Source organism: Panthera uncia, chromosome B1, assembly GCF_023721935.1.
Source record: "Panthera uncia isolate 11264 chromosome B1, Puncia_PCG_1.0, whole genome shotgun sequence".
Taxonomy (NCBI): domain Eukaryota; kingdom Metazoa; phylum Chordata; class Mammalia; order Carnivora; family Felidae; genus Panthera; species Panthera uncia.
Window position 1 is genome coordinate 82110892 of NC_064811.1, and position 9702 is coordinate 82120593.

Consider the following 9702-nt stretch of genomic DNA (forward strand, 5'->3'; position numbering starts at 1 on the left):
CTCTCTCCCCACATCCCCTAACACACACACACACACACACACACACACACACACACAGATTGTCTAGACCGTTCATATTTCAGACAACAGAACAGAGACATTCTCTACATTCAACATTATAATTTGCATAGATCACTAAGCCTCAGTGAGAGAATATACAATAACTTTGTTTTCCTGTTTCCACAAAAGGCCAAATGACACTTCCCTTCTATTGACTCCAAATGTACTTGGAAAGTTCACACTTCTCAATCCTTTATGTCTTTAAGTGATGTTTATCTGCCCTGTGTTTCTGAGAGCAATCTTTAAACTCCTCTTATATTTCTGTCCTTGATTATGTCCTGGATGCCAACTAGGAATACACCTCAAAACCATGCAGAAAAAAGGTTCTATTCTCTCTGGGAAACCTGCAAGGGAGATACCCCTTGATCAGATGAATAGATCATATAACTAAATCTACAAAACTAACAACTGGATTTTTTTGTACACAATCTTTGAAATAAAAGAAAATCATTCAGTCATGTGAGTTTATGCTAAAGGAAACTTGAGAAGTCTTTATTTAGTCTAATACTCATACCAAGTCTCGGAAGCTAAGTAGCTCAGTGTCAGGATTTGAACCAGCCTCCTTGCTCTTAGTCCAGTGCTTTTCTGGTCACACTTTGTACATTGTCCAGAGCTCCAACAAGAGATGGCAGGACTATAACAGCAATATATTAAGGTTCGGCATCACAAAATTAACCAGGGGCTTAAAATCTAGATGAGGGTCAGACTTGTGGACAATTTTGAAATTCTCAGAAAAACTGGGGTAAAAAAAATGCAACAGCTTATGAAGATTAAGTTATCATTTGTTCAGCAAATATCTCTTAAATATCTATTACGAGCCCACCAGTGGTGTAGGGACTAGGTATAAAATAATGAAGATATGGTCGTACTTACCCTAACGGTATCCATGGTGTGAAGGCAAATCCTCATCATTTTAAAAGTATTTAATTATTAATATTTGACTACTTATTGTATTAGTTTCTCAACCTATCATAACGAAATACCACGGACTGGTGGCAAAAATAACAGATATTTATTTCTCATAGTTCTAGAGGCTAGAAGTCTGAGATCAAAGTGTTGGTTGATTTGGTTCCCAGGAAGTATGCTCTTCTTGGCATTCAGGGGGCTTCCTTCTCATTGTGTCTTCACATGGTGGGACAGAAAGAGTGATTTCTCTGATGTCTCTTCTTCTAAGGGCACTAATTTCACCATGAGAGCCCTACTTCATCACCTCATCTAAACCCCATTATCTTCTGAAAGCCCCATTTCTAAATACCGCCACATTGGAGCTTAGGGCTTCAACATATGAATTTTATGCTTATTTAATAAAATACTTATTTAATTAAAAATATAGGAACATTTATAAATATTTAATTATTAAAATAATAATTTAAGTACAGTTGTGATGAGAAATGTATAAGATAAATGTAAATTATGTAATGAAGATATACAATAAAAGAACTTAATTCTAGACTTCCAGGGAAAATGACAGAGGGTAGGAGGCTGCTAGACTCACCTCATTATATGATACACCCAGGTGACACTCACATCAGTATAAACAACCCAGAAAATCACTAGAAAACTGGCAGAACAAACTTTCCATAGCTAAATGTAGAGAAGAGGCTTCATCAAGAGGGTAGGAAGGATAGAGATACAGTTGGAAGCTAAACAGACCCTCAGGGCTGTCCATGGGAGGGAGAGACACTTCAGGTACAGAAATGGGAGAGGAACAGATCCCACACCAGGCACCCCCGGCATGAAGGACCACACTGGGAAGATGAATCCCCAGAACATTAGGCTTTGAACACCAGAAGGACCAATCTTGCAAGTTCTTACAATCAGTGGGGCTGGGAACTTTAAAAATCAGCAGGCATGGATCTGGGAGAGCTGGAGAGTGAGAAGAAATGGAGTCCGTGCCTTTAAAGAGATAGCACAACAAACAGCCCCGCTGAGATACAGCATGGAAACAACAGTTTGAAAAATGCCTGGGGCCTATGGGAAGGAGATTTATTTATTAATCTCAGAATGTGTGCTGGAGGGCCAGGAATCTTTAGGAGACTTCTCTAGGAGCAAAGGAGCTAGTGAGTGCTATTTCCTTCCCCTGTTCCTCAGCCCAGATCCAGGGACACCTGTAGGAACCAGTGTAGTGAGAACAAGTGCAGCACAATTACTCTCCACCTAGCTTGCTCACAGTGCCACTGCCCTCATGCTCTTCTGTGGACAAGTCTTCTCCAGCCTGGCGTTGGCAGGAGTTTTCCCAGGTCGCAGCAGGTACCCTCCCACAGCGGTGGGATGAACGCTTCACCCCTGTGATTTGCAGACCTGTCCCTCGAACACATCCTCAGCAGGGGTCCATCTAAAGTGACACCACAAATGTGGCAGTGTGCAAAGTGGCCCCCACAGGTTGCCAGCACCACTCCAAAGTGACTCCTGCCCTGGGGAGAGGAAAAGATAACTACACACACCAGTTCAACTGCAGCCACGGCAGTGGGCTGGGGGCAGATATCTGGTCTGACTACAGGCTCTGCCTATCAAGGTAAGCTTCTCAGAAGATATCACAGGGAAAGTACCCTGCAGTTTGGTGCTACTGCAGCTCTAGCAAATGCTGGTCTGATTCAACTTAATCCCAAGGAAGTTCGAGACTGGCCCACTAACAACACAGGGACCAAACTCTGCCCACAACAGGCAAAGAGAACCATTGCAGATGACGGGACTGAAGATGAATGCAACATTGGGGTACACACAATATACATAGGAGACACCCCTGAAGCACCAGGTTCTGGTAAACAGAGGACTTTGCACTGCAGGGGACTATAGGACATCTTCTTCATAAGGCCACTGCTTTCAAGAGCAGGAGATGTAGGTGATTTCCCACACATAGAAACAGACACGGAGAGTTAGCCAAAGTGAAACGACAGAGGAATATGTCCCAAATGAAATGAACAGGGCAAAATCACAGCAAGAGAACATACTGAAATGGAGATTAATAATGTGCCTGATAGAGAATTTAAACCATTGGTAATAAAGATACTCACTGGACTGGAGAAAAGAGTGGAGGATACCAGTGAGACATTCAATAAGGAGATAGAAAACATAAAAAAGAACCAATCAGGGATGAAGAACTCAAGAACTGAAATGAAAAATAATCTAGAGGGAATGAATGGTAGACTAGAGGAAGCAGAACAGATCAATTACCAGGAAGGACAGAGTAATGGCAAACAATCAAGCTGAACAGGCGAGAGAAAAAGAATAAGGAAAAAAAAAAGAAAATAGATTAAGGGAACTCAGCAACACCATGAAACGTAGTAACATTTGCATTATAGGGTCCCCAGACAGAGAAGAGAGAGGAAAGGGGGCATGCATTTATTTGAAGAAATGATATCTGAAAACTCCCCTAATCTGGGGAAGAAAATAGATATACAGATCCAGGAGGCACAGAGATTCCCCCAACAAACTTAACTCAAGGAGGTCCATGCCAAGACAGATTACAACTAAACTGGAAAAAGTAGTGATAAAGAAAGAATTTTAAACACATCAAGAGAAAGAAAGAAAGAAAGAAAGAAAGAAAGAAAGAAAGAAAGAAACAGTGATATACAAGGGAAATCCCATGGTCTATCATCTGATTTTTCAGCAGAAACTTTGCAGGCCAAAAGGGAGTGGCATGATATATTCAAAGGGATGACAGAGAAAACAAACAAACAAACAAACCTACAATCAAGAAAACTACCCAACAAGGTTATCATTCAGAAGAAGGAGAAATAAAGAATTTCCCAGACAAACAAAAGTTAAAGGAAATTATGACCACTGGACGAGACACACAAGAAGTGTTAAAGGGGACTCTGAGTGGAAAGAAAATACCATAAGCAGGAATAAGAAAAGTAGCACAAAAGCAATAAAACTAAGCGTATCTATGAAAATAAGTCAAGGAATTCACAAACTAATGGGATGTAAAGTATGACACTACATACCTAAAATGTAGTACTTTTAGAATGGGTTAAAACTTAAGTGACCATCAACTTAATATAGACTGCTATGTTTGTAAGACGTTATATATAAACCTAATGATAACCACAAAATCAGAAACTGGTAATAGATATGCAAAAAATAAGAAGAAAAGAATCCAAGCATATCACTAAAGAAAACCAACAAATCATGAGAGAAGAGAGCAAGAGAAGAAAGGAACAGAGAAGAACTACAAAAACAATCACAAAGCAAGTAACAAAATGGTAGTAAGTACATACCTATTAATAATTACTTTGAATGTTAATGGGCTAAATGCTCCAATCAAAAGATAAAGTGATAGAATAGATTAAGAAGCAATACCCATTTATATGCTGCTTATGAGATTCATTTCAAACCTAAAGATACATGTAGATTGATAGGGACAGGATAGAAAAGCATTTATCATGCAAATGAAAGTGAAAAGAAAGCTAAGGAACTAGCTTGTGTGGAACCAAATAGACTTTAAAACAAAGACAGCAACAAGATACAAAGAAGGACCATGCATAATAATAAGGGGGACATAATAAAGGGGGCAATCCAACAAGAGAACAGGACAATTGCAAATATTATGCAACCAACATGGGAGCACTCAAATTCAAAACAAAAACAAAAATAAAAACAAAACCGGCTAATAACAACAAACATAAAGGAAGTAATTGATAGTAATACAATAATAGTAGGGAACTTTAACACACCATGTATATTAGGCCACAAAACAAGTCTCAACAGATTCATAAAGATTGAAATCATACCATACATCTTTTCTGACCCCAATGCTATGAAACTAGAAATCAACCACAAGAAAAAATCTGAAAAGAGCACAAATACAGAGTCACCAAATGACTGAAAAGTCAAGTAAGTTGAGAATTGATAAGTGTATTTGGATTTAGTACTACGGAGGTCACTGATGGCTAGACCGGGAGCCAGTTGAATGTTAAGGTTAGGGTTAGTGTGAACTACATTTTATAGTAAACAGGATACAAAGAAGAGACAGTGTATAGACAACCGTTTCAAAAGTTCATAAAGAGTTGAAGAGGTAGGAATAAATTTGCAAAGTTATAAGGCTGTATCAGTCATAAGTACTATATGAGTCATATTCCTTTGGCACCTTCTGCCTTTCAGATCCTTGGAGTCGGTGGAGGCCAACCAACTCTGTTTCACCAACACAGGTTCCTCATCTGGGTTTGACCAGTCACTTGTCCTAGGAGTCTGGGCTGACGTAGCACCACTGGATTTTCTGGCTTCTCTCATCTCTTCCAAACTTGGATGAATTGTAACCACACTGATTCCAGTGTGAACTCTGGTATCCAAGAGTGCCAGACCACAAGACTCAAGAAAGCAGAGAAGTTAACTCCTTGAGGGCCAATATTGCTCAGTTGAAAATAAGACCTAGAAGGGAATTAGGCAAATCAATTCCCTGACTTTTCTTTCTCCTCAGGACTACCAGGAGCACATTTTCTTCTTGTCTCCTGTCTAGAGATACTGCGAATGTCAAGCAGTCATAGTCATACCTGTTGAACAACTTGCTACACACTTTAGAGCTTATACTGAAGGCATAGCTATTTGCATCTCATTTTATGTTGCTTTATGTGATAACTTGTCTCATTTTTCTTTTCCTCTAAAATATGGCATCAGCACTTTAATTTTTGTATTAGTCTCTCTGGTTTATAGTAAACCTGAGCTAATAAAGGTAAAGGATCTAGGGTTTTTTTCTTTGTTTTGTTTTGTGTTGTTTGTGTTTTAGATGGGGAAGACCTGAGCACATTTATTACTGGAGAGAAGGATGTTGTCAGGAAGAAAATATTGAAGATGTAGGAGAAAGGGAGAATCATCACCGGGGTGTAGTCTTTAAGTAAGGAGGCAGAATGAGCCCCATAGCATGCATGGAGGGTGAAACTAAGTTTTGTTGTACCTTTGTACCTTTGTCAGGCTATTTCTCAATGATGAGATATATTGTTTATTATTATTATTATTATTATTATTCCTTACCACATCTGTTGAAGTAATTCTCACCATTGTCCTCATAGTTCAGAGGAAGAAAGAATTTTCCGAAGTCACACAGAATGTAAGTGGAGGAGACAGAATTGTATATCAAGCATCTATTTCCAGAGCTACTATTCTCACTCAGTGCATTTTACTACTTACCTTTCACTGGAAGAAGATTATTTCCTCCATTGTGATTAGAAGAAAGGAAGAGCTTTCATGCAGTGCAGATATGAAGATGTTTGTGGCAGAAAGGTGAGGGAGTTCCCTTTAGATTGCTCCAAATTTCCCAGTGGACTGTGCCACAGCTAAGAGTGAGTGGAAAAGGGTATGCTGGGGATTTCACAAGAGTATGAAAAATTAGACATAATTTCATCTGTAGCCTAGGTAATTGCAATAACCTCCAACTCACTCATACCCTCATTTCTCCCCAGTCTAGTTTCAACACAGCCACAGAGTGATCCTGTTAAACTCAAGTTAAGGGTGGCTTGGTCGATTAAGCAGCTGACTCTTGATTTCGCTCAGGTCATGATCTCATGGTTCATGAGGTTGAGCCACGCACTGAGCATGAAGCCTTCTTGGGATTCTCTCTCCCCTCTCTCTCTGCCCCTCCTGTCCTCTCAAAATAAATAAATAAACATTTAAACTCAAGTAAGATCATACCACTCGGCTCAGACCTACCTATGACTTTGCATCTGGTTCAGGGAAAGAGTCAAATAATTCTTATTAATACATATAAGGCACAACATCATTCAACTCTATCCCCATGTGTCTCCTCTCTGAGATCTTCCTCTTCTCCCTCCCTTGTTCACTCAGTTCCAGCCTTCCATGAAAACATATCATGATCCCAGTGATCATGACCTTTGTACCTACTCCTTCTACTTGGGATTCTCTTTGTCCAGACATCCACGTGGCTAGTATCTTTTAGGGTTTGTTCAAAACTTGCCTCTCATAGAATCCTTCCTGATTATGCTAAGATCTCAACTGTCCTGCTAACACTTCATATCCCCATCCCTTCTTTGCTATTTTTCTTCTTAATACTTACAATTACTTATCACTTTATACACTTCAATATTGTTTTTGTCTTGTATATTGTCTGTCTTTCTCACTAAAATGTAAAAGTCCTCAAGAGCAGAGCTTTTTGTCTGCCTTTTCACTACTGTCTCCCTAACAGCTGGCATCTTCTTCAGCTCATAGATGCTTAATAAATATTTGTTTAATGAATTGTTGTAGAGAGTGGGAGAGTCAGGCACTTAGTGAAATGTACTAAGATATCTACACAATACAAGACACTGAGGTGAGGGTGGTGAACACAGGTATGTGATTTTCTTCTATACCAGTAAGTTGCTAGGTATAGGAATAGGGACTAGTAGGGAGGGAGCTTTTCCTCCACCAGAATTTGTCTCAGAGACGTCTTTTCTCTCTTTTTTTCCATCTTAGACAAAATCTTAAATCCCATTAAATCCCATTAAATCTTTAATGGGAATTAAAGATGAACCACTTTTAAGGGGCTTGTTAAAATTCAGATGGAAGTTACTAATAGATACGTGATAAAATTGTGGAATAAAGAAAAAAAATCATGTCTGCAAGGTGCTGAAGTTCAAACCTTAGGTTGTCCATCTGTTTTTCTTCATCTAAGAAAAACTTGTATTTGTTGGCAGATATGTGAATTTGCAGCTCAGATGATCTATCCTGTAAGTGTTTCAGTTTGAAGGGTCACATACCAGGCTTGGAGTTCTGATATGTAAGCTAGCACATTCCCATCTAATTTTCCACTCCTAAGAAATGGGAAAGATTGAGTCATTAAGTGATAAGAAGCTTCCTAATGGTGACAAACCAGTCTTCTAGTGCAGTGTGCAGAGTGAGACCTAACTGGAATGGAGAAGACAGGAGATAAACAGATATTGTAATGAGAATTAAAAGAAACTACCATGATCTTCATCTGATTAGTGGCACTTCCTCAGAAACAGCTGGTATTTCAAATTTGCTGGGCACAGGAAGCCCCTGAGGCATTTGCTAAATGCACACTCGTGAATCCAACTCAGGATCTAACGTGTTAGCGCCTCTAAGGCTGTGACCTGGAATCTTACTGTTTAATAAGCACCCCAGCTTACTATTCTATTGTATGCTGTGTATAAACCAAACATGAACAAACATTGTTATAGAACATAGCCTATAATAACCCCCCGCCCCACAATTAGCTTCTAAGTTATCAAATTGCTGAAAGTCAGACACTAAAGCTGTATTTTCCTACAGGAGGAAGTTTATGTTCACATTCAGAGTCTTCTTACTTTTATTTTAAACAAATGTATAATACCATTGCCTGTTATTCATTTTAAATTTTTATAATTGAATAAAAACAGCAATTAGAAGAAGGAATGATGCTGCTCGAGCCAGGCAAGCTGAAGTCTGATAATAAGAACTAACGGCTGAGAGTCTGTCAGGGAATTAGGAAAACAAGAACTATTTCCAAAAGCACATAAGAGCGCAGAAAGAATTGCAGTTTAGGACCTCCTTAGGTAGGGATAAGCAGATCTCAATGGTTCCAGAGGGTATCATTGCATTACAGACTAATAGTATCCCTGAGTTAATAATGAAAGATTCCATCATTTTTAGTATTCTCTGTTTAAGACTTCAGGGAAGTGTAACGAGCCTTACAAAGAGTTAGGTGCACAAAAATAATATTAAATATAGATTAGAGTAAATCTCAGTTATTTGGAAAATTAACAGAAGTGGAAAAGCTTATTTCCCAGATGAATGAGATACTTTCCATGCAGATAATGGTGAAATAATGCCCCTATGTTGGGCCCGGGGCTGGCCTGGCATAGGAAGTGGTCTGATGGGTGGTGTCATAGTTTATATTCAAGGTGCCAGAAACTGGGGAAGATTTGTGCCTGAGACAGCACAGGGCAGTGAGAGTCAGAGAAGAAAGCCACACCAGTGTGCGCTAGAACTTTGTAACTCCAAGGGCAGTTCCTGGACTAGCAGCCTCAATGTCACCCGGGAGCTTGTTAGAAGTACAGACTCTCAGATCCCACTCCAGACCTCCTGAGTCAGAACCCTCAGTTGACAGAATTCCTGGGCACCTTAACATTTGAAAAATGTTACTGAGATTTCAGTGTCAAGGGATGTAGTTGATGATGAAAAATGAGAGCTCATAATTCAGTATAACACAGAAACTCGCAATTCAAAAGCAAGTTCAAATTATATAAAACTGCCAAGAATAACTCAGGGGTATCCCTATAGCTCTTAAAGAGAAGGCATAGGTGATCAAAGATCCAGGATCATAAGTGGGACAGATATCTTGCCCATATTTATGTTAAAAAAAAATCTCATAGCTTTATCTCAAAATTTTCACAGTGTTTTTACTGTAACATAACATAAATATTTAAAAATGCACAAACCACGTGTAAACTCAATGACTTTAAAATTTTTTTTTTTCTTTTTCAACGTTTTTTATTTTATTTTTGGGACAGAGAGAGACAGAGCATGAACGGGGGAGGGGCAGAGAGAGAGGGAGACACAGAATCGGAAACAGGCTCCAGGCTCCGAGCCATCAGCCCAGAGCCCGACGCGGGGCTCGAACTCACAGACCGCGAGATCGAGACCTGGCTGAAGTCGGACGCTTAACCAACTGCGCCACCCAGGCGCCCCTAAACTCAATGACTTTTAAAGATA